The following is a 19400-nucleotide window of genomic DNA, read 5'->3' on the forward strand; positions in this document are numbered from 1 at the left end:
TGAACTGTCCATTTCGGCGGCCGCTGAATAGCGGAAGCTCGGCGAGAAGCGCGCCCCCTGTTTCCGGTTCTTGTTCTGCAGTGCCATCATGACATCACGAAGCTTTCAAACACTCTCGACACAAATGATAAGGACGAAATTCGCTTCAATGCAACGAACGCAGCCCTCAGAGATCCGATTTTCGGTGCACATGTCTTTTGATCGTGTTAGCCATTGATTTAGGTTTAATGCGGCCGCTTGGCCGCATTATATTTAGGTTTAACGCGGCTGTAAGGCCGTACGCATTCCCTGCATCGTTCTCAAATATCTGGGACACATTTATATGCAAATTCAGACTTGAAATATTCCTGTTTCTGTGCATTTCGTCCACTCTCTTACGCTAGGAATGTGCTGGCGGGTTCGGTGCGGCGACGTGGTCAACAGCGAGGTGACATCACGGCTCATCGCTATTTCGAATAACTGAATGCGTTCTGCTGAAATGGACTGTGGACATCTCCTTTGGATGAACGCATCGAGAATAGCTCCCCAGAAGTTGTAGTATCTTTTTCTTCTCCATAAATATCACGAGTGTTGCCTGACCTTAACGCTGCCGCGGTCTCCAGCCTTAAAGGGAGACGACCCAACTCACTGGTTAGCATATTCTTGGGACATATCTACTAGCGCAAAAACACAAAGGACGAGGTAAAGACGGCACACAGGACGCAGCGCTCAACTTCAACTGATAATTTACTTCCACAAGAAACAGGAAATCACAAGCTGTGCAGGAGGCTGCGCGACCCGGAAGAAAACATTCAAAAAACGGCCCCATAAACGTCAATGCTTTTTCCTTTCTTTTTTTTTCCTTCACATGCAAAGTTAATGAATCGTGTCATAACTAGTCCAACGGTTCTATGCGCAGATTACGTTCTAAGCATGCGCACTCCTTGTTGCTGAGGGCCAGCGACGGTGCGCTTACCAACCGATCACCCGCTTTTCTTAGGCAGAAGGCCTCGTAAATCTCTCTGCCTGATTGACCTCGCAACCGCCTGAACATACGAGCGCAGTGAAACTGTGCTGTGCACGTGCACCTTCGGCAATGGTCAGCAAGATGGCCACCGGCAGCGACAGCACTGACAGATGCCCAATGTTCCCTCAGACGGTCGTTTAAACAACGACCCGTCTGGCCGATGTAGCACTTTCCGCACGGCAGTGGAATCATGCATACCACTGCGACGTTTATGGGGGCGTTTTTTGAATGTTTTCTTCCGGGTGGCGGAGCCTCCTGCGCAGCTTGTGATTACCTGTTTCTTGTGGACGTAAATTATCAGTTGAAGTTTAGCGCTACATCCTGTCTGCCGTATTTACCTCGTCCTTTGTGTGTTTTTGCGCTAGTAGATATGTCCGCAGTTTATACGCACCAACTAGTCCAACTCGCTTCTCTAATACATATTCTCGGAGTCTTGGACCTAGTACACTGTGCACAAATAAATAAAATAGATAAGTAATTTATAGATATATCGGTGCGTTAGTACACTTTTTCCTTTCATTCTTACTCAAGTAAATCGATAAATAAATACAGAAGTAAAGAGAATGGCAAACTTAGAATATAGCTGAGCTAGTTGGTAGGTATTCATGTTAAGAAGACATGACGTGGAAACACGGACATAAGAGAAAAGTCGAGAGAGTGAACAGCTCTCGCGTAGACCACTACTCGCATTTGATTGATAGGTATGGCCTCTTACGTGGGAATGCGCAGATAAATATTTGTGTCTACCTTCGGTTCCGCCGCTGTATGATTTATCAGTTAGTGGCGTTTCTGGTGTCTTGACTACTCTCCTGCATCCGTGTTTGCACGCCCTGTTTTATAAAGGGCCCCTAACAGCCTCGGAAAATACAAAAAAAAAAAAAAAACAACGAACGTGTAATTCTCTCTTAGCGTTTCTTGTCTCTTGGTGCACTTCGTGATGCCAGAACAGTGATTCACGTGACATCATCAGAGTACATATTCTCGACTGGTGCATATACGAGAAGTAAAAGTTGTGAATGGTCTCCCATACTACTTTGCTATGTAGCCGCCCACCCGCTCTTGCTTCTCTCGCACGACTATCGAGCGCGATTAAATATTTTCGCTCCATTTTGTGCGTTTGCGACCGCGCATGCAGAGATAACAGACTGCAGCCGACAAGCGTGAAATCATGATACGTTCAACGCTTAGTGCAGACATTGTACGCGTGCTTTGTGAAGAAATAAGTGGCGAGGAGATGTCTTCTGTAAGAAGGGTATTGAAGGCGAGAACGAAACCAATGGAAAAGGCGCCGGATTATATTATTCTTCCAACGGACGAACTCTTTAGAGCGGAGACGATGCAGCTTTCCAGGAAAAAGGCGAGCCCACTTCGACAGTTTTTTGTATATTTCTATTGCGTTAGCAATTCAATGGACACTCACGACAGCTCTCACCATCGCCGTCATGCTCCGTATAAACTCTAAATCGATAACATCGCTCCGCGCATTGTGTGTTAGACCCGTGAGTACAAGCTTCGGAGCGTTGGCAAGGAACATGGCCAAAGCAGAGAAGAAACAAGCTGGCCATCTCCGTCACACGGAATAAGATCAACCCACATGTGAGTGCTGCCGTTGATTGCTCCTCAAGCAGAAGGAAACGCGCCGCCCATCATTTGCTGGGCGAAGGAGCAGGAAGGGATGTCTGGGGAGAGGGACTGCGTAACTCGAGCAGCAACTCTATAAGGGCACGGTGGAGAGCGCTGGCACGCGCGCTATTTCGGCAGACATCCCCCAGCGAACGGCTCGTATAGCTTCTACGTGCTGTGAGCGTTGTGAGTGCCGTGATCTCACTGCTTCGCGCACGGACCACTGATAGGACAAACTGACCGAAAACCGCTTCTCTCTCGGGAGCGGCCGTATTGTCATACACCACCGTTTTGTAGAGTTAAGTGAGATCGGAGCAAAAAGAGTTAGCTGCTAGCCCTCGTTCATGTAACATTACGGCGTGTACTTACGCATTCACTGCTTCGCCTCCTCCCCCGCGCCGCGCCGCCGCCGGTCAGATGAACCCCACGCCGTTCGCGCGCCGCCGCCAGAGGTGGAAACACCGGCGCGCCGCCGCCGGTGATTTTGGGTCCGGCGCACATGTCTAGCCCTACTACACAAAAGTAGTGATAATTTATGGCTTAGTGGGTACCCCGCAAATGTATTTGCATTATCGCCAAGGAATCACGTTACCATATGTAAAATAGCGTAGTAAGACAGTAAAATAATGAGGGGGCGTCAACCAATGCCAATTAGGTAACTAGTGGGTCGTTTAAAGGGGCCATGACACCCAATTTTTCATTATAATCTGTGTTATGTGGATTAATCCTAGTGCATTCACAAATAAGCTGGTGAAATGTTCGCGCATTTGGTCGAGCACTTAATTTATAATCGAATATTTTTATAAACACGCGAGCGGCCCGAGACTCAGGCAACACTGGTGCACTCACGAGCCGTGAAGTAACAAGCAGCTAGCTGTGCAAGCCTCTGCATTGCGGCGAACGATATTGTTCCGTGGTAAGCTGCACGTGATATCGAGATACTTGAGCTTTCTTCAGCTTAGCACTGAAGTTGGACGATTTGCAGCGGCTGCAACTTTAGTAGAACACGACGGTTCCGTTCCGTGCTGCATGTGACGTCACACGCGGCATAGCAAAACGGCGGTCGCCGGCGGTAAGCGGGCTTTAAAGCCGGCGACTTCTAGGTCTTGTTTTGCACTGAAATAGTCTCTTACGGCCCACTTTTGAAATCCGTATAGGCATAATAAACCCCCTACTACTAGTTTTCGCTGAAAACCACGAATCTCTGGGCGACCGCGTCATGGCCCCTTTAAGCTTACAACCCATTAGAAAGGGCTGAGCCATAATTCTTCATCGTCTTCAGCTACCGCATCAACAAAGTGCACGTAATACCTCACAAATGTGCCACGGGTATTGCGATTCTTCACAGAATAACAAAAATGTTGTATTCCCTGTCTCTGTACTTCACAAACGGTATGATGATTTATGGCGCAGTCGCTGCCATACAGCGTAGTTTTAGTGATTGCCCCAAGGGTGTTTAACCAAAAAAAAAGTCGGAGTTTCGCTTCAAGGGCGAAGCAATGAATGTCATAACAAGAAATTGGAATCTCACATGAAGAACGAGAAGCAGGTAGAAATTTCCTGCGCGTGGCTGAAGGACAAAGAAAAACGCACGAATAGAACTCGCAGGTATACACTGGACGAGCTCGAACTGTCACAGTTGTTACTTCAACTAGCCCCTACTTTGGCTCTTATAGCTAGCAGCTCACTCCTTTCGCACACGCGGCCACTGCAGCGAGGAAAGTTACCTTCCTGCGGTCTAGAGCTTCAACGCAATCTTTGCGGTGAAAGCACAATACGTACAAAACTTCCCTTCAAGAGATAATCGCGCGAGCATGATCAACAATGTCCTGTATAATAAAGTACAAGTAGGAGGCCCAGATCCCAACTCCGGCGAAACACTACAGAGTTTTAGAATTGAAGACACCAGACATTTGCGAGTCTCCACGACGCATGCGCTGAACGCAAGCCACACTCGGACTTTTGCGCTCGCTTTATCCCAAGACCCTGTAGCGCTTTCCTTTGGTTGGCGAACAAAACCGGAGAGCGCGTGATCTCAAGAGATGAGTATAAAGACGGCGCATTGTAGCGGCATGTGAAGCCACGGCTCGCATTCCCCGCGGGCGTTGATTCTGGTCACTAAAATAAAACATCATTTGGGTCTAGTTGCTACATATTCCTGAGGCTAAAATACCAGCGCAGACGCACTCCTTTGTCCTTCTTACTCTTTCTTTATTTCTTTGTCTCTGCAGCCATCTGAATATGATTTGAGGTATTAGCGTAGTACACTATCATTCATGTCACATGTTTCGGTTTAGAGCTATTCTTGTGTGCGTATTCGCGGTAAGGTTGCCTAGGTCTTATATATGAATTGGCGTATGAAAAAATAAAGCAGTTGTTAGTCAGCGCTCGTACGTACCGTACGTTTCTTTTTTCGTACCGTACGTTTCTTTTCTTCATGGGTGTCTTGTGCGTTTGCGCCGTAATTCTAGGCTCAGTATTCTGGTCTCGGTATAAGATATATACTGTGATTCTGGTTCAGCCATCTCGTTTCTTTCCTCTCATGGCATAAGCCTACAAGAGCCAAAGCGTTCCCACTAGCTCGTGCCACCACGAGCTACGGTATGCTCTTCTTTTGCTCTTGCCGACCGGCCACCAGTGGCGCGGCGCTACAACCCCAACATGGAAAACAAGCGTGGGTTGCCAGCGGTACGAAGCAAACGCAGCGCGGGCTACGATACAGCATGGCCCGCGTCTCGCATAATTTTAATTTTGCCACGTGGGGCGTCCCGCGCGTTTCACTAAACGCCGCGTGCTCTTCTATTATGCCGTTAGTATCCTGGAGAACGAACGACCCATGGCGTAATGGTCTAAGGCAGCGCGCTGCTGATCTAGGGGTCAATGGATCAAATTTCCGGTCGCGCGTTTTGTAATTTTTTTCTTCTGAAATATTTGATTTGTGGCTTTTATTTATATATACATCCACATACATATGCGGGACATGACGGCGACGGCGATGGCAAAAATCAGTCGAGAGCGTCCATATAATCGCGATCGAAATAAAAAAAAAAAGCCAGGCGAGCGTGCAGCGCACTCACAGCAAAAGATAGACGAGTGGCCTATCTATTGTCATTTCTAAACTCTCTTGGGGAAACTAATACAAGTACACATGATAATGATGATGATGCAAACTTTACACATGCAAGGAATCTACTACGGCGCAAATGACAACTTTGCGAAGTAGGGAAGCATCCACTATGCCAATATTCGTCTTTCTGCGGATAAGTTAGATACCCGCTACACATCTGTAAGGCATTATGTGCTCTTTGTTGATGCTTCATGTCGCTGATCATAGCGATCAATTCTGGTTGACTACTTTGTAGTGGGTAGTAACCTTTAAACCGCACACTCGTTGCGTAATTAACATTCTGTGACACCTCGCTGTTATTTTGCTCTTCTGCCACCCCATAACACGCATGGTATGCGATTCTTTGCCCCATATAACGCGTGCATAGGGCCTTTTCGCAAAGGAGTTTCAAGGAACAGCGTGGTTCTGTGGTATAACACTCGACTGCCACGCAGAGGGCCGGAGTTTAAGTCCCAACCGATCCTGGATATTTTTATTTGTTTCATTTTTGTTTATTTCGCGGGATATTGGTTACGGACCCCGGCGCTGGCGGTGGAGGGTGACAAGTACCCCACTGCCATTCGGATCTGGTAACAGCTTTCGCTGTAATAAGCTCTAGAAAGGTCGCTGATCTAGCTTTCGCTGTGACTGTGCTGCGCGTTCCGGGTATTCCTGGCGTTTTTTTTGAGCTAAAGCTATAAAAATATATCAAAATATATAGCTTGGGTGATCACTCCCACTAGTATCGTTTCATGTGTGAGGTACGACATAGCACATTTGTCAAGTTTGATGGCAACATCTCCACATGATGCGACTGCGTCTTAGTGATCGCTGTGGAAAAGAACATACGACCGAAGGAAACCTGGTATGTTGAATTTTGGTGCGTTTTTGTAGTCACACAGCACCTTTGGACATGTTTTTATTAGGAACACTTGTACAGGCTTAGTTTGTGTAGAAGTCCCTTGACATTTCATCGTATTATTTGTCTATATTGAAAATGAGTTAGTACTCGGTGGTGGAAAGGGGAAAATTGACGAAGGCTTTTTCAGACCCTCTAATTAGGTTTCACGCTTTTTGCAGTGGTCGAGGCGTCCTCCCCGCTCCTGAGCCACTGCCTGTGCAGGTGCACAAGAAAAGCTCATCGCATCTGGCGAGGCATCAGACAGCCGCTTTAGCGAGCGGTGTGCACATCAAATATGTTTCGTCGCAGCGGACGAAGCCTTCCCCACCACCAGTGGCTAGAGGTCCACGGGATATCTTTATCTTCTGGGCTGCTGCTAGAACTTGTTGGGGCAAAGCAGGGCAGCCGTGGCTGTTCCTGCCATGGGTGCTTGTAGCTTCGCCTTAGCACAGTGCGCGTGGTATGAGCGACTGCCTGAGACCGTCGTATTACTGCCTTCCGTTGCACTACTTCGGTGACGAATGGTTTACCAGAGAGATTCTGAGACTTGTTGTCAGGCTCCTCTGACTCTTACTCACAGTGTGAATTTAATTTTAGCAATTTCCTTTGCTTTTTTCTAGGTGGAGACCAATCTGGAATATGAAGGGTGGGAGCCATCGCAGTTTAGGTAATTTACCTTAGCCTGGCATTGAAGTGACCGACGAAGTGTCCCGAAGCGTGCTTTGCACATGCAAGCTCCCACGGCAACTTCGAGACCCATAGCCATACCTCTGGCACATGAAGCAGCTCCAGGGGTGTAGGATGTAGGTACTGACACGCAACTTAGGATATCCTATTGCAACTGTTTCCGGCACGGTGCTGGAGCCAAATGGGAGTATTATATGTCTGGACAATTGCGCAATTACAAGAAAGTTCCTTGTCATTGCGCCTGATTGTTACACGTTGTACGTGTGTGACATTTTCGCACTTCCATCCATCCAAGGCTTCATCGTCAGTGAGTTCCACAAGGTTGTTGTCTGACACAAAGCCTCTGACAGAGCTCACACTTTTGTCTGTAGCAGCGGATAGGCCCATCTCCAAATATCACAACATTGGTTAATTAGTCATATTGAAACTTCTCACTGACTTCAGTTAATCCGTCGCCACTTCCTATCTGGTGGTGTTGGAGCCACTATCGCTCCGTTTCCGTGAGACATCTAGAGCGGAGAGATATTGCTTTCTTCTCAGCAATTTCTGTATTACATGGTACTTGAGATACTTGTCATTTCTCGTGAAGAAGGAACCGACTGCAGCGATGCGTCCCCGCTTATCGGGGCCATCAGGTCAAATGGGCTGTGCGTTGGTCCGTGAAGTAAGCTTTTTGTTCGGCATTCATGCCAGCCGGCCACCGCCGAATCCAACAAGGAGGTGCCGCGACCCATGATGCAAACGCAGATACCAGGTGTACACTGGGAAGCAAAATTTTACGGACGTGGTGTCCACTGCGAATGTGAATTTCTGCTGCTGCATAAAGCTTGTAATCTAGGGGCTCAATATACAGGGCTCAAATTCTACCACTGGCTGAAACACTTAATGGGAAGCTACGTTCGAGGAAAACAGGTAATTTTGCCCCCAGCAATCTCTTTGTGCTAGGTGTACATGGTTGCTATAACCAAATATGATTGACTCTGTGTTAGTTAATCGCACGAGTTTAACCCTTGCCGCCAGGAAAACTAGAAGTATACGGAAGAGATAAGAGAACACAAATGACTACAAGTATGCATAACGTTAAGCGCAATACTGAATCGACGAGGACGGGACAGGGAGTGACACACACACACAAGTATTGCGCTTAACGTATTGATTCAGTATTGCGCTTAACGTAATGCATATGTCGCACCAACAAGGCCAAAGATCCACCCTGACTACAAGTAAAAGGGAAATACGAGTATGCAGGGAAAGACACACCGGAAAAGGGGATTGCCTATTTCTCCTGGGTGGGTCAGGCAAGGGGTATCATCTACGTGAAGTCGGGACCGGGTTTGTGGCCTCTGCCGGGGGCAGGGGGGCTGAAAGTTCAATCACCAGTCGACGACTCTACCTCCAGGATCTCCTTTTACCGGGACGCGGCGTAACCACTGACGGCAAGCCGTGGGACTAGGCCGAATCCCGCTCCCTAGGCTCGAGTCAGTGGTGACGCAACTAACCAAACGCCGGCCCCTGCAGGTAGTGCAGCTTTTGTGGTTTAAGCTTCAACAGCCTCCTTTTTTGTTTGGTCGCTTCACCTGTGCATAATGTTAATATCTTCAGCAGTGCTCTGAACTTCTACGTATTGTAGTGCCTTGCCAAATTTTCCGCAGCGTGCAAGAGGCAATTTTATCGGTGCTAACGCAGCCTTATAGACCTATGGAGTAATATATTCGCCCAAAACGCCCCGGCAACGAAAAATGCATTGAAGTATTGATAGACTTCCGCTGGGGTGGCATTTTAGGCCAGCATACTAAGAACATCTGTCTTGAGTTTTGAGCACTCCTGCGCTCTCGTCACTGCAGGCTTTCGCCCCGCAGATTGTATTGTTTTTTTAGAAATAAATAAAAATCGCTTTTTGGGTTTATTTATCCACCATACCCTTTCAACAAAGTGAAATATCAGAGTGCCGATTTGAGACATTTTACCTGGCACCTTTCGTAGCGCAGTGGAATATTATGTACTCATCAATAAAGAGGGTCCATTTATAAGCACGAAAAATGCTTACAAGATTTATTGCAGAGACCCTACAGTTTATTTTGGAGAAAAGTAAAGAGGGTCCCAAATTTATAAGCACGGAAAATGCTGACAAGGTTTATTGCAGAGAACTTATACTGGATTTTGGAGAAAAGTCAACGACCACTTCAGTAGCAACTTGTTCTTCCAAGGAACAAGGAAACCGGCCCCGGACATCTGCAACCACCAGGGCAGCCGCCGCGAAGACAATCCTGAAAGCAAGAAAACTTTAATCGGTGCAGTCGAAAACAAACAGCTTATTTATTATTATTAAAAAAGTTATCTGTCTACGTGTATCAAGTGCACAACACCATAGGCAATGCGCATGAAAACTCTTTAAAAATATAAGTGCAAGAAATACAGCCCGCTTATTTATTCCGCAGCGAGTTCGCGTTTTCATACGGCAAAATGAAGTGCTTGTCATTGATAAAAAATCATGCAGCTAACAAATAATGGTGTTGTGGCAAATAATAACATACACCCTGAAGGCACACCTAAGCAATATTTGCAAAATGTAACAGCACGAAGGACGGGACGAAATGCACAAGAACCACAAGATGAGTGCAGCACTCGTATTGGGGTTTGTGTCTTTCGTCTCGTCCTTCGTGCTGTTATATTTTACAAATGTCGCACCAACTTGCCCAGACAATGTCTCCACCTAAGCAATACACATACTCATTCATTTAGTTCAGTATTCGAATTAAAAATACGAGTCATTGACCTTGCAGTACACTCATGGTCTTATTTCTATCAATATATTCCTGTCAATCGTAATAGCTATATAATGGTTCCAGTAAGCATTGATATGAGCATGTATTTTCCTCGTTTACATTGTATTTCGAAACGCATGAATAAAACGTACACAAAAATCAAATTATGTCCAAAGACAAAGAGTCTGTGCTCAAGTTTATGGTTTTACATAGATGGCTGTCTCTGACAGAACAAAAAAATAACCGCCATATCCACGAAGTGAATGATGTTAGAGGTGCTTGCTCGGAGATTATCGGGTAACACGCGAATCCTCCGTACACATTGTTCTACCATGATATACACACGTGACAATGTTGTGCAGCTGTGGCCGAACGTGTGGTCCAGGAACTCTCACTTGAAGCGCGCGTCGGCACCGCCAACCTCAGGTAGCGACCGCTTTTGACGCTTCGCTTCCGCCTCCCGGGCTCTCACCGCAGGGTCTTGGTGGCGAGCCCGAGCTGCAGCTGCGTTGCGAGCCCACCGCGCTGCTGCCTTGGCTGGGGTGTTCGTGCAGCGGAGCGGCAGCGATGAGTGTTCACTGTCGGCGAAGAGAAAGGAAGCGGGCCAAACACGAGCGGCAAATTAGAGGCGCCGCCCTCAAGGTCCCCTCTCTAACTAGCGCACGCGCCGAGGGTGGTGTGCGCCGGTGCGCCGCCTTGAGCGGCTACGCGCCATCTAGTGAGCATTCTTGAAAACACCGGAGAGAGCGCAGCTGCACCTATCAACTTTTGGCGGGACCAATGAGAACTAGTGTACACGTGGCCGACAGACAAGGCGCGAGCATAAGAAGCTTGGCGAGCAAGCTCCTAAAATAGACAAAGAAGCGAAGGTTGTGCTTGGAAGCACAACCGAGTGTGTAATAATTACAGAGTTTTAATTTTTACGTTGTTTGTGATATATTCAAGTAGTCTTTTTTGCGTCTGCGATACATGAAAACAGTACTCACGGCATATTTTTACGTTTCTATCTCTGTGCGAAGCACGATCAGCAATATTCTCAATGTTATCTACCGACGTTACTTGTACATGTTACTGCTTATCACCCACGCAAGCATCAGTCGCCTTATCACGGGTTTGCCATACAATGAATGGACTGTGCAAGAATAAATATATCTTCATTTTCAAATCAAGTGTTCAACTGATTTACTATATTCGCGACGACGCGGACCGCCCCGGCGTGGCCGCCGTCGAAGAATGTGGGATTGATTTCTGCAAGATCGGCGAATATCCTTTTTGATACGGACGCGGCTTGGGATAAGTGCGTTGAGTGATTCCAAATCTTCTACGTGGTGAACAAGATAACACGTACAAGCGGAAAAGACAAGTTCTGCTGACTTGTTGCGGCAAAGTAGCGTGTGGGTTCATCAAACCCTGGTGAAGCATTTAAGCCCAGCCATGGCAAGCTACGACGAAATCAAGACGACGGTTCGGAAGCTCCTGCATCCGAAGCCTTCGGAGCTACATGCTATGTTTTTTGTTCTACAGAAAAAAATCAGTTTAACCGCAAGGGCGAAGCAATGAATGCGATAGCAACAAATTGTAGTGTTACGCGAAGTGAGGCTGGCAGCTAACTCTTTTTATTCCAATCTCGCGTAACTCTACAAAATGCTGGTGAAAGAGAATACGGCCATTCCAGGGAGAGATGCTTTTTCCACACAATTTTTTCGCGTTGAGAGCGCACCACGTAGATGGAGGGGTACCAGCCGCCCACTGATGCCTGCCGAGATTGCGCGCGTGCCAGTGATCGCGACCGTGCCCTTAGAATCAAAGTTCAACGTTTCTGCTCAAGCGACAACCCCGCCCCAGCTAAATCACCACCTCACGTCTTTTCATGCTGGTTCAAAACGGGTTGGGCGTTTCACCTCTGCTTCGGCGGCAGTGCTTCCGAGTGCGGTGATGTTATCGCATGCGCCCTCCGAGTGACGGAGATGGGCCGCTTTGGTTCATCTCAGCTTCAGCCGCGTTCGTCGCCAACGCTCGAGCGCTGTTACCCGCGGTAGAACATACGATGCGGGGGGGGGGGGGGGGTCATCAATTCGGACTTTGTACGAGAAATGACGGTCATGGCACAAACCGCTCGAGACTGTCCATATAATTGTCATCACAATAAGGCCAGGCAGCTCAAAAATTGGCGGCCCACCACGTTACTGCTCTGCAAAAGTTAACCGAAAACTGCGTTTTTGGTGATAAGCAGTTAATGTTGGACGTCATAACCTGAGATCGTATTTATATGGCATCAAGAACGAATCTGTCCAGCAGTGCCATCCTGTAGAAAACAACTTTACGTTCCAGGTATACAACATGGCCATTACAGTGGAAGCTACGGTAAAACAGGAGCGAGACATACGCAACGAGGAAGGAGATGAGGCAAATGACATCCTGGGTCTAATGCAGGCAACTAGAACGAAGGAAAATACCGTGGCGCAAGATTCCAGGTGCTGCCCCTGCAACTGCAATCGCGCTCGGCATTTATTAAGCTTTAAATACATGACAAGTCTCAGATGCAAAAAAATGTACACATATCAAAAGCATGTCGTTCAAAATACGAAGTTAGAACTTTTCAAAAGAAGACGCCACATATGCAAAAGTAGAAAGGAAGTAAGTGCAGGGCGTCTACGAAATAAGCAAAATATTTTCTCTCTGTGAAGTGAATAAGACAAAAGTCATCGTAGAAGTATAGATCCAAGGGCAGGATGTACAGATGGAGGTCGATTTCGGTGCGTCGTTCTCAGTTGTGAGTAAAGCGACGTTTACATTATTCGAGGGGAATAAAATATATTAGCCGTTCGAGAATCGAGCTCAACGCTCGTACCCTGGTGAAAAGAAGGGTTTGCTGTGCGGGGTTGCGCAAGTGTTGCAGTGCAATTCACGGACCGGAAGGCAAACCTGCCTTTCATGGTAATAGAGTGCGAGGCAAGAGTTTGCTTCGGCGGAGCTAGTTTAGGCCGTTGGGCACTCGGTTGCATAGAATTCAGCAACTGAAGGTAGAAGATGTGACCTCAGGTTTTTCTGACGTGTTTCGAAGCGACCTTCCTGGCTTTAATGGACCGCCACTTCGCATTGACTTGAAAGCCGACGCTAAATAGGTGTTCGAGAGTTATGCAGCTGCAATAGCACTGAGTCCATAGTGTCGGAACGGAACGAAAACCGAAAACGAAAAACGAAAAAACGATATTTTTGACCGGAACGAAAACGTAACCGAAACGTTATTTATTATTTCGTTCCGGAGTGAAACCGAAATTTTGTCAATCGTTTTTCGGTTCACGAGAAAATTTCGCAATCCGGGACGACTGAGCTCATGCAATGTGAGCATATCTCAGGGTATAGTATTAGCGCGTACCTCAGGCAGGAAATCCAAAGCAAAGATATGTTGAAATTGTGCGAAAAACGAGAACAGTGGCCACCAGAGATGTTCATATTAACGCAAGTGGACTTTTGCGCGCCTGTCAAGCAGGCCAAAGTGGAGAGGGCATTGTCAGCGCTGAAGTTTGTTACAGCGAAAGCTGTTATGAGATCACAACAGCCGATTTTGGCTCCATAGTTGTCCGCAGCCGCCGGTGTACGTGACCGCTATCGCGTGGTATAAGAAAAAATTAAATGAGAAACAAATTTCTAGGATCCGCGCCATCTGCGTGGCAGTCGGGTCTTACACCACAGTGTCACGCTGGTGCTTATATCTCCATCGCAAAAATACTCTACACAGGCGTCATGTCGGGCAAGGAATCGCGTTAACATATGTAATATAGGGGTGGCCGAAGAGTAAAATAACAACCAGTCATCACACAATGCTAATAGCGCAACGAGTGTGTGGTTTAATGCTTCCCACCAGTGTTGCGGAGTTACCACTCCGGAATTGGAATGACTCCGGAATCTTCAACATTTTCGCGACCCAGCAATGGAATGGGGACAACGCTCGGAAGAATGGAATGGGAATGGAATTACGTCTTTTTCCGAAAATAGAGGACGTTTTCGTCTACGTGCTGTTGTTCAAGCCTCAAACGTTAGTAAGTCAGAGCCTCGCAAGTTAACACTAAAGCAGTATTTTTAAAATGGCTTAGCTGATTACAAGCATGGTACATTTATAAGCAACGCGCCTACTACAAACGGAGGCATAAGTTAGTGTACAAACAAATGCATTATCCCAGCAGATAACGAAGGGAGAAACAAATTACACCTGCGCGTTGGTTCCCATTGATACCCCCACCCGAAAGTGGCGAATACTCTATGCACAGCCTCATCTTTATCTCACGAGTAGTTTAGTACCTGACACACGTAAATAACCTTTGCGACAAGGAAGACATTGCATACCTGCGCACAGGCGAACACAGAAAGGTCTCCTCACCCCATCCATGCTTGCGAGGCGCGCTTGACAAGCGTGAGTGCTGACGGGCAGTGCGGCCCAGTGTTCCGTATTCGATGCAAAGGCGCTTTTGTGAGCATAAAAATACGCTATGTCGTCATTTTAGCATTAACAGATTTAAGCTTAAACAATATTGAAACACCACCATTCGTTCAAACATGTTGACCACGCAAATACTATCGGTAGCGAGAAAACTGCCCCTATGGGAATTAGTAGGGTGGTTGTACTGCACGATATATGTCACCAAGCCACTATTCCTCGACCTTGGCAACGTGTTTTGCGTACTTTTGCAGTTCTTAATGCATTTGATGACATCAGCTTTATGGGGCGTTCATTCTTAACTCGATAAAACTGTCAAGATGCCTTTTCTACGTTGAGGAATTACAGGAATGGAATTGGACTGCCAGGCCATTCCCTGAGTGCCAATGGGCTGAGTTTTTTTCATTCCGGGGAATTGAAAGGAATGGAATAGCGGCAAGTTCTAATTCCCCGGAATGGAATTGGAATCGAATGGAGGCGCCCATTCCGCAACACTCCTTTCCACCCACTGCAAAGTGCTCAGCCATAATTCTTCATTATCCGCCACAGCACAAAGTGCAGATAATGCCTTACAGATGTGTAGCGGGTACCGCGATTCTCCGAAGAATGAAGAAAAATGGCATAGTGAGAACTTCGCTACTTCAGAAAAATTGCGACTATTTATGACGTAGTGGGTATGTTGCATGTTTACTTATATTAGTTGCCCCAAGAGATAACAACGAGCTCTACAAAATCCGCTCTTCTAGCTTTTGCTGTGACTTGCTGCATGTTTCACACAGACCTGGCGATCTTTTTATCAGAAACGCGGTCTCGTACATCAGAGAGTACACTCAATGACGTGCTGCTTCTGAGATCGTGCTCACTCCCTTGACACAAAGAATTAGGCCAACTAAAAAAAATTCGTATTTTTCTTGTGAAAAAATAAATACTATGGCTTTGAAATGAATACTGGTTTGTGCTAGTTGGTAGGAATACGTGGTACAGTTACTTCCGCTCCTCTGAAGAACGTGTTTTACCCTTGTCCCACTTTAAGAGGAGAGCAAGTAACTACATCACAAATCCAATCTTTTTTTTTTAATGATTGCTTGACCTTTTTCATACCTTCTTTTTTTATACATAGAAAAAAAACCGTTACGAACCGTTACGGAACGTTTTTTTTTCGTTCCGTAACAGAAACTAAACGGAACTTTTTGCGGTGAAACGAACTAAAACCGAAACGAAAAACATTTCGTTCCGACACCCTGGCACTGACGAAAGACGGCGTGTCCACAGAAGTGGACGGCTTGGTGGAACAAAAAGTCCGCGAACCACTCGAATACCCTAACTGGGCAACTCCGCTGGTAGTGCCCAGAAAAAATATGAAACGTTACATCTCTGCACTGACTACCGTATCGCGTTAAACAAGGTAGTTAAAACCAGCGGGTATCCTTTGCCGCGGACGCATTGCCGACCTTTGGGTGAATCACAATATTTGCTAAGCTCGACCTAGCTTAAGCTTATCAACTTCTTATTCTGGATAATGTGTCGGCCTGGGCACTTACATTTAGGACAATAAAGGGGCTGCAGAAGCTCAAATTTCAGTGGAGCCGCTTGTGTTGCAATGAGTCATCCACATGTTGTCGGCGGCATTCCTAGCAGTAAAGCTTATGTTCTTCATATCCAGATTTCCCGACGTGACGCGTAAGGGCACACAGAAACACTTGAGTCTTTGTTGCCGCGTATGTAAAGAGAACAGTTAAGATTCAACTAGGACAAGTGCGAACTCGAGAAGGCGAACATTCGATTTTTGAGTCACGGGGTCGACGACGCAGGGACACACCCGAGCCGAAGCAAGACTGACGTCATCCAGCACACGCCAGTGCCCACTACCAAGAAGGAGTTACAAGCCGTTTTGGGGCTACTGAGCTACACCAGTTTTCTTGAGGACACGACTGAAGTGGCGGAACCTCTCTATCAGTTCCTGAACCGTGAATATAACACAACAGTGTACCGCTGAGCACCAACGGGCATTCGAGAGGCTGAACAAACTACTTAGCTCCGATGCCATAATTCAATCTTATGACCTCAGGCGTCCCTTGAAGCTATGCTGTGACGCCTCTCCAGTAAGGGTTGGGGCAGTGCTGGCCCATAGGGCACCTGACGGGACAAAGACCTCTAGCTCATGCTTCACAAGCTCTTGACACTATTGAGCATATCAACGCTCAAATTGACAGAGTGTTTAGCCGATGTCATCGGGGTCAAAATGTTTCATTAGTACCTTGCCGGGTGATAGGTCACGGTAATAACAGAATACAAACCTCTTTCAAGTTTGTTTAACGCGTACAAGCGAGTACCGGAATTACTATCACCGAGAAACCAGTGGATTTTTTTTTCTGCTGAGAACCGTTTTATCCATCACAGTCGAGGCGAAAACAACTCCAACGCCGGTGCACTGAGTCGACTGCCAGCCCCCGCAGACGAGGACGCACTGCAGCCCCTGGAAGCGTGCTTCTATGCCAAGCTGTCGAAGCTGATCAAGAAAAACAGTATCTCATGCCAAGGTGCACGACCGGATCTTCAGTGGCTGGCCATCGAAACAACTCGATAACACGGTTTAGTCTATCGCAGTACGGTTAGTCATACCATATTTCTGCTTTACCCACTCAAATTGCATGCACTAGATATGTGCTGACGGCAAGCATTCCAAAAAATATCTAAAATATTTCGAAATTCCCTCCGAAAAGCCCCGCTACGTGCTTCTCGTCAAACACGGTACTGACTTCACCGACGCGATCGTGTGTAGCACAATATTTTTCGTAGAAGTAATATATCACATGTTTAGGCATCAAGAATGTTTAATTTGCCCATCACTGTGTTCTTCATTCGTACTAGTGCACATAAATGGCGAAAGTAAGTCATGTGTGCAAATGTAAACGCCTTGTCGCAAAGTGATGTGCAACCTGCTCTTCAGATATTCTACAAGGCTTGTAAATTTCTGTTTTCTGAACTGATTTTATTTATAATTGTCACACAATGTAGCACAGGTGACAGCGGGATAGGCTTCTGCTTTTTTTAGCCAAGTGATCCGTGAGGAAAGCAAGGAATAGTTGTAGATGAAAAACAAACAATAAATATTGACTAAATGGTGCGATGAGAGGTGAAAAGAAAAAAAGTTCGACAGAACCACACGTTCTGGGAATCGGTTGCATGCGAAGCAGTCAGCGAGCACTTCTGTGCTGTATTCTATGGCATTGAGCCAAGCGTTACGAGGGGGATTGACGTGTTTTTGTTAGTGTAGCAGCTGTGTGCACATCGCTAGTCTACCAGGCACATCGACAACACTGGCGTTTAAAGGGTAGCTTGTGGTGCGACGTAACGTCAGCCCTCACATTACAGTACATACGTCAGTATTATCGAAACTGAGAACACTTTATGGCGCAATCATGCGAATATCATGTCTAAATTTAGTTAAAGTATTACTCCGGGGTTCGTGTTGTGTGCGTTTCAACTAAATGTTCACTCTGCTCTTTCTTACTCTTCTTCCTTCTTGTCTATCCTATCTCTTATTCCCCCGTTCCCCACCCCACGTGTAGGGTAGTCAACCGAGCCAAAGCTTGGTTAACCTCCCTGCCTTTCCTCCTCGTTTCTCCCTCTCTCTCCGGGGTCAAGCAATGCTTCAATATAGTTTGCTGAATCATAGGGATAGAAATGCAATGTTTATTAGACTGCTACAAAAGCAGAGCCAACACTTGCACCACAGACGTTAATCTGATATGACGCCTGCATCGTACGAACACATATCTAGTATTTATTGTTTCCTTGTAAAATTATATAGCCTGCACCAAAACCACAATTGACGCTGCACCGACATTACGCTTGCATAGGCTGTTTTTCCAAACAAGTTTGGGTTCGATTACTGCTGAGTTCCTAATATTTATTCTTTCCATTCGTCAGGTCAACGCTACCGATGTCGGTTTTTCTTAAAGCTCTCGCATTTAAATTACCGATGTCTTCTCTCGCCGTTCCTGAGTAGATATAAACTGTCGATCACCTGTGGCGCATACCCGTACACCGCGGCCCGTGGTAAACGGGTATGTGCCACACGTGTCTGGAAGAAAGGGTTTGATGACGTACGCGACGGGATTTTCACGTCATTCATGTCATGACCCGACAGTCATATTCGTCAAATCATCTTACCCTCCCACGCCAGTTTTGGTCTACACCAAGTTAAGGAGGCGATCATGAGCAGGCGGTTAGATAGATAGATAGATAGATAGATAGATAGATAGATAGATAGATAGATAGATAGATAGATAGATAGATAGATAGATAGATAGATAGATAGATAGATAGATAGATAGATAGATAGATAGATAGATAGATAGATAGATAGATAGATAGATAGATAGATAGATAGATAGATAGATAGATAGATAGATAGACAGATAGATAGATAGATAGATAGATAGATAGATAGATAGATAGATAGATAGATAGATAGATAGATAGATAGATAGATAGATAGATAGATAGATAGATAGATAGATAGATAGATAGATAGATAGATAGATAGATAGATAGATAGATAGATAGATAGAAACGCTCAAATTGCTAAAGGTTCGCTAGGAATGCCTCGAATTTATTAAATGGTCAATTGTTAACGCATTTCTTTTGTCATTTAAATAGCAGCCCTTGCGTCTTTTTTTTTCGTATCAAAAGCAAACTCAAGGTGATGGCCCGACGGATGGACACACAAATTGCAGATAAATTGGGTGTACTAGAAAAGTCACTCAAAACAGGAAGGAGTACAAGGTGTTCATGTGATGGGACACTTCAACCCCCCCCCCCCCCCCACCACCATATAAATCCCATTAAAATATTACGCCAGATAACCG

General features: G+C 46.2%; 1 long non-coding RNA gene across 2 annotated transcripts in view; it reads right to left on the reverse strand.

The window, feature by feature from the left end:
* Window positions 1-9428: 9428 nt before the first annotated feature.
* LOC125759666 (uncharacterized) overlaps window positions 9429-19400 on the reverse strand; it is a 49178-nt gene continuing 39206 nt past the window's right edge. For both annotated transcript variants that reach the window (XR_007417286.1, XR_007417287.1), the window contains exon 4: window positions 9429-9590. This is a non-coding gene — a long non-coding RNA (uncharacterized LOC125759666). The remainder of the gene's footprint in view (window positions 9591-19400) is intronic.

This window comes from Rhipicephalus sanguineus, chromosome 8 (genome assembly GCF_013339695.2).
Source record: "Rhipicephalus sanguineus isolate Rsan-2018 chromosome 8, BIME_Rsan_1.4, whole genome shotgun sequence".
NCBI lineage: Eukaryota > Metazoa > Arthropoda > Arachnida > Ixodida > Ixodidae > Rhipicephalus > Rhipicephalus sanguineus.